Here is a 7,321-nt window from a genome sequence, read left to right on the forward strand (position 1 = left end):
GTCAGAGTGAAAAATCAGAAAGGGTGATCGACAGGACAAAGTGCCTAAGTCAGACACCCTCCTAGCAGAGGCAATAGCCAGCAAAAACACGACCTTAAGGGTAAGACATTTAAGGTTCGCAGACTCCAGAGGTTCATATGGAGACTCTTGTAGGGCATCGAGAACAACAGACAGATCCCATGGAGCCACAGGAGGGACATAGAGAGGCTGAATCCGTACAACACCCTGAGTGAAAGTATGAACGTCAGGAAGAGACACAATTTTCTCTGAAACCACACCGACAAGGCAGAAATATGAACCTTGAGGGAGGTCAAACGAAGGCCTAAGTCCAGGCCTTGTTGCAGAAAAGCCAAAAGTCTGGCAGTGCTGAACTTGTATGCATCGTAATTCTTATTAGCACACCAGGTGAAGTAAGAATTCCAGACCCTATAATAAATCCGAGCCGAAGCCGGTTTACGGGCTTTCAATATAGTTTGAATGACCGCCTAAGAGAATCCTTTGGCCCTCGGGAGTGAAGCTTCAAGAGCCACGCCATCAAAGCCAGTCGAGCCAGATTCTGGTAGACACAAGGGCCCTGAACGAGGAGGTCTGGGCGTTGAGGAAGTAGAAGAGGACGCTCTATCGAGAGACCCTGCAGGTCTGAGAACCAATGCCGTCTGGGCCACGCTGGAGCGATTAGAAGTAGTATTCCTCTTTCTTGCTTGAACTTCCAAATCACCCTGGGCAGGAGTGACACTGGAGGGAACATGTATGGCAACCGAAAGTTCCATGGAATTGCCAGTGCGTCCACGAACGCTGCTTGAGTATCCCTTGTCCTTGCTCTGAAGACCGGAACCTTGTGATTGTGTCGAGACGCTATCAGGTCTACATCTGGTAGGCCCTACTTGTCCACTAGGAGTTGAAAGACTTCCGGATGAAGACTCCACTCTCCGGTGTGTACGTCCTGACGACTGAGGAAGTCCGCTTCCCAGTTGAGGACCCCCGGAATGAACACTGCTGATATGGTTGGCAGATGGCATTCCGCCCATTGAAGAATTTGTGACAATTCTATCATTGCCATGCGGCTTCGAGTGCAGCCTTGATGTACCCCACCGTGGTGGCGTTGTCCGACTGTACTTGAACAGGCCTGTTCTGTACCAGGGAGAGGGCAAGTTTCAGAGCATTGAACACTGTCCGCAATTCCAGAAAATTTATTGGGAAGAGAGATTCCTCCCTGGTCCACCGACCCTGTAGAGAGTGTTACTCCAACACTGTGCCCCAACTGCGCAGACTAGCATCCGTCGTCAGGAGGATCCAGTTGGAGATCCAGAAGGGGCGACCCCTGCTCAGTTGTTGGTCCTGTAATCATCAGGTCAGTGACCGACGAACCTCCGGAGTCAAGGAGATCATGTGAGATCTAATCCAGTGAGGCAGGCCGTCCCACTTGGAAAGGATTAACCTCTGCAGAGGGCGGGAATGAAATTGAGCGTACTCTACCATGTCGAAAGCCGATACCATGAGGCCTAGTACTTGCATCGCCGAGTGCATCGACACTCTTGGGCGAGAAAGGAAGTATCTTATCCTGTCCTGAAGGTTCAGGACCTTCTCTGGAGACAAGAACAAACGTTGGTTGTGTGTGTCCAGTAATGCCCCCAGGTGCACCATGCTCTGAGCAGGGACCAGTGAGGATTTCTTCCAATTGATGAGCCACCTGTGTTCTTGTAGGAATTGGACCGTCAGTTCCAGATGACGGATGAAAACCTCTGGGGAGTTCGCCAGGATCAGCAAATCATCCAGATACGGCAGGATCCTGATACCTTGCCAACGGAGAATGGCCATCATGACTGGTGAAGATCCGAGGAGCTGTAGTCAGTCCAAAGGGAATATTTTTCACAGCACCCCTAGGCCAAAAGTGTATTAAGAAATTCAGGAAAAAAAAACGAGTTTTATGGTAAGAACTTACCCTTGTTAAAACTCTTTCTGCGAGGTACACTGGGCTCCACAAGTCTGGACAATGGGGTGTAGAGTAGGATCTTGATCCGAGGCACCAACAGGCTCAAAGCTTTGACCTTCTTCCCAAGATGCATAGCGCCACCTCCTACATTATCCCGCCTCCCACCACAGGAGCTCAGTTTAGTTAACCAGCCCAATGCAGTAGCAGGAAAAGAGACAACGGTTAGTAGCCACATACACCACACTCTCACGACAAGAGAAGTGTCAGCGGCTAATGCCATATCAACCCAAAGAAGCTGGTGGTGGCGTTGTCTGACTGTACTTGAACAGGACGGTTCTGAATCAAGTGCTGGGCTAGGTTCAACGCATTGAAGACCCCCCGCAACTCCAGAATGTTGATCGAGAGGAGAGATTCCTCCTTGGTCCACCGACACTGCAAGGAGTGCTGCTCCAGCACCGCGCCCCGACCTCTTAGACTGGCATCTGTCGTCAACAGGACCCAGTTGGATATCCAGAAGGGACGGCCTCTGCACAATTGTCGGTCCTGGAGCCACCAGAGCAGCGACAGACGGACCTCCGGAGTCAAAGAGATCATTTGAGACCTGATCCGGTGAGCCAGGCCGTCCCACTTGGCTAGAATCAGCTTCTGGAGGGGGCGAGAATGGAATTGAGCATACTTCACCATGTCGAATGCTGATACCATGAGGCCAAGCACCTGCATTGCCGAATGTATCGACACTTGCGGACGAGAAGCAACGAATCCTGTCCTGAAGTTTCAGGACTTTCTCCTGAGACAAGAACAACCTCTGGTTTTGAGTGTCCAACAGCGCTCCCAGATGCACCATGCTCTAAGCAGGGACCAGGGAAGATTTCTTTCAGTTGATGAGCCACCCGTGGGCTTGTAGAAACCGGACCGTCATATCCAGATGACGCAGGAGAAGATCTGGGGAATTTGCCAGGATTAACAAGTCGTCCGGATACGGCAGTATCCTGACCCCTTGACGGCGGAGTACCACCTTCATCACCGCCATAACTTTGGTGAAGACTCGCGGAGCCGTTGTTAAACCAAAAGGTAACGCCCAAAACTGGTAATGGAGGTTGCCAATAGCAAACCTCAGGTATTGTTGATGTGACACTGCTATAGGAATATGCAGGTAAGCATCCTGTATGTTCAGGGAGACCATGTAGTCCCCAGGTTCCAAGGCCAGAACTATAGAGCGAAGGGTTTCCATACGGAACTTGGAAACCCTTCACAAACTTGTTCAGTGCCTTGAGGTTGAGAATGGGCCGGGAGGACCCATTCGGTTTCGGGACTAGAAACAGCGGCGAATAGTACCCCCGGCCCCTCTGAGCAAGAGGCACCTGTACTACGACTCCTGAATCCAGGAGGGTCTGTACCACCGAATGCAGAGCGTTTGCCTTTGTCTGGTCCGACGGGACGTCTGTCTGGCAAAATCGATGAGGGGGTCGGTTTTTGAAGGCTATGGCGTAACTTTGAGTGACGACTTCCCGTACCCAGGCATCTGAAGTGGTCTTCAACCATTCCTGGGTATACCCTAGTAGCCGGCCCCCCACCCTGGGATCCCCCAGGGGGAGGCCCGCCACGTCATGCGGCAGGCTTATCGGTCTTGGCTGCTGGCTGACGGGCAGCCCAGGCTCTTTTGGGTTTCAGCTTACCAGGTTTGGAAGGGCGGGCCTGCTTATGGTACGCCTGACCTTTTGCTTTACCTGAAGGACGAAAGGGGCGAAAGGACATGCCTTTGGCCTTCGACACAGAAGGAGCTGTATTAGGCAGACAGGCAGTTTTGGCAGTAGCCAAGTCAGCCACTATCTTATTTAAGTCCTCCCCAAACAGAATATCCCCCTTGAAAGGGAGTACCTCCAGGGTTTTTCTAGAGTCCAGATCCACAGACCAGGATCTCAGCCACAATATCCTGCGAGCCAGGACTGACGTAGTAGAGGCCTTGGCTGCTAGGATACCGTCATCAGAAGCCGCCTCTTTAATATAGCGAGAAGCTGTGACAACATATAACAAGCATTGTCTAGCATGGTCAGAGGAGATTTCAGCTTCTAACTCCAAGGCCCATGCTTCAATAGCCTCTGCCGCCCATGTAGCTGCAATAGTGGGCCTTTGTGCAGCACCCGTGAGGGTGTAAATCGCTTTTAGACAACCCTCGACAACTTTATCCGTAGGCTCTTTTAGAGACGTGACGGTAGTGACAGGTAGAGCTGAGGAAACCACCATCCTAGCCACATGTGAGTCTACTGGAGGAGGCGTTTCCCAATTCTTAGACAGCTCTGGCGCGAGGGGATAGCGAGCCAGCATCTTCTTTTGAGGCACAAACTTCGTACCCGGGCTTTGCCAGGGTTCCTGACGTATATCCACTAGGTGGTCAGAGTGAGGTAAAACTTGTTTAATCACCTTCTGACGCTTGAACCTATCTGGTTTCTTAGGAGGAACGGATGGCTCGGGATCATCCGTAATCTGCAGAATTAACTTAATAGCCTCCAAAAGATCAGGAACATCCACATGTGAACTACACTCCCCATCAGCCGTATCTGAGTCAGAACATGTGGGGTCAGTGTAAGTGCTGTCTTCATCAGACGAGATGTCAGTGACAGCAGTGGATTGTGAGGAGACGAGCGCTCGCTTAGAGGACCTCTTGGACTTAGGCGAGCGTTGGTCAGACTTTTTAGTAGTCAGGGACTGGTTCAACTCCTTTAATTGAGCAGATAAATCATCCGCCCACAGCGGGTTAGCTGCAGGGACCACATACGGTTGTACCGGCATTGGGGGTCCCATAGGGGGTGTTAGTTTATGAACTAGCGTATGCAGAAGCGTGGAAAAAGTGGCCCACGGAGGGTCAGTATGTGCCTCCGTTGCCACAGTCCCACTGAGGGGGCAAGGAGCCCCCAGAACCAGAGCCCACAGCTGCTATATTCTCCCCATATGTGCCTGTGGCTTCAGCAACACCAGCAGTGTGTTCCGCCCCAGAACCGTTACCCTCAGAAGCAGACATGTTATAACTTGCAGTATGAGGTAACACAGTACAATTATCAGCAGCACTATACCTCTAAACCGAAACCCCTGCGCAGTGTAGTCAGCACCAGCAGAGATAAAGGAGAGATATGGTGACTAAATCACAGAGAAAAATACGTAATACAGTATATCTTTGTGAAAATCCTATATTAGATAAAACCTGACGCACCAAGCCCCCTCAGGTTATAGAATATAGGGAGAGCAAGTTGAGTGAAAGACACGAGATGGACACCATTCAGCTATCACTGCACACACAGATAGTCACAGTTTGTACAATGCAGAGGTTATTACTAACAATAATACTGCACTGGACTAGCTTACACAGCTATATAACAATAGATATAACACTGCACAGTAAGAACTGGATGTATATCACAGGGTAATTGTACTATAAAACCCTGACTAAGTGCACTCTTTCTTACTAACACTGACTAAAAAGGCAGGTAGAATACTTATGTGTCATGTAAAGTCACAGCGCTGACAACCAGGACGATGCTGAAGTTAGCTTCTTATTCGGCCAGCTTCTTATTCACTTCTTATTCACTTCTTATTCGAGCTCCAGCTTCTTATTCAAAAAATTTAGTTTTGCAAGGGTTAACTAGTCTTGGGCCACAAATTTGACACCTGAAATCAACAGAGGGTGGTCAGTTACATATCACCCACTTGTATTTTGCTTGGCCCAATGCTGTTTTGGGCATGAAATACACTGGCAAAGTGGGCACAAACACCATTTTATAAATTGCTATTTTGAATAAGTAGCTGTAGTTTTGCAAGGGTTAACTAGTCTTGGGCCACACATTTGACACCTGGAATCAGGAGCCTATCAATACAGGCTCTGCGCATAAAGCTTTTCTTAAATTCTGCAATGTAGTCTCTGCGGGCCTAGGGGGTAATTCAGACTGCATCACTGCAGCGGCAGCGATCGCAGCCTGAATTACTTTGTGGAGTGCGCAATCCGGGAGCCCAGTGAGATTCTATCAGCATCTCAGGGCTTCGATCGCCTCTGCCTGATTGACAGGCAGAGGCGGTCATGTGGTGGGAAGGGGCATGCCACCGGCTTTAGAACCACGGTCCGGACAACGGAGGCCTGTCTGGACCGTTGGGGGGTGGCCCGAGGCAGCTGCGTGGTGTTACACACAGACTCTGCGACCCGGGATGTGGCGAGTAGCGGACTGCCAGCGTGCAGGAGCTTCGTTTGCAGGGAGTTACTCATCAGGTACAAAATCATCGACATCCGTGCAATGGTTTTGTACCTGTGCGAGGGGGATGGGGGTGGCTAGGGCCAGTCATGCAGGGCGGACCAGCCCTGTGCTGGGCATCCACCCGCATGTCAGAGTACATGATTGTAGATGTGCTACATTTAGCACATCTGTGATTAGATCTTGTCTGGGGACTGTTTCCTCAGACATTCAGTGAATGATGCTGCCCTGTGGCAAATTCGCGCATGCACCTACGCAGTGGCGGAACAAGACCATGGTGGGCCGAGGTGCAACAAAATGCGTTGCCCCAGCCCGCCCAAGATCCAAAACGTGTGTCAAAAAATAGGGCATGGTCTCATTGAAAAGGGGTGTGGGCACACAATAGTACTACCAATTCAAATTATGCCACACAGTAGTGCAACCTTATTACATTACACTGATTTACATTACATTACACTGAACAGTAGTACTCCTTATATACATTACGCTACACAGTAGTGCTCCTGAAACACGTTATGCCACACAGTACTGCTTCTTATACGCATTACGCCACGTAGTAGAGCTCCTTCTACACGTTACGCCACACAGTAGTTCTCCTTATACACATTACAACACACAGTAGTGCCTCTTATACATGTTACGCCACACAGTAGTATCTTAATATACGTTATACCACACAGTAGTGCTCCTGATACACGTTACTCCACCCAGTACTGTTCCTTATACATGTTACGCAACACAGTAGAGCTCCTTATACACGTTACAACACACAGTAATGGTCCTTATACACTTTACGCCACACAATAGTGCTCCTTATACACGTTACGCCACACAGTGGTGCTTCTTATAGACGTTACACCACACAGTAATACCCCTTATACAGGTTAAGCCACACAGTAGAGCTCCTTATACACATTGCGCCACACAGTAGAGCTCCTTTTACACGTAACGCCAATATAGTAGGCACTACGGTAAAGTTTTAGGGTTAGGCTGCTGGGGGGGGGGTGAGGCACTGGGGTGGTGGCTAGGGTTAGGCTGTGGGGAGGGGTAAAGGTTAAGGTTAGCTACTAGGGAAAGGTTTAGGGATTAGGGATAATGGGGAAAATACTCACCAGAACACTGCTGAGACATCGCCAATGCAATGTGATCC

Source organism: Pseudophryne corroboree, chromosome 10 (assembly GCF_028390025.1).
Source record: "Pseudophryne corroboree isolate aPseCor3 chromosome 10, aPseCor3.hap2, whole genome shotgun sequence".
NCBI lineage: Eukaryota > Metazoa > Chordata > Amphibia > Anura > Myobatrachidae > Pseudophryne > Pseudophryne corroboree.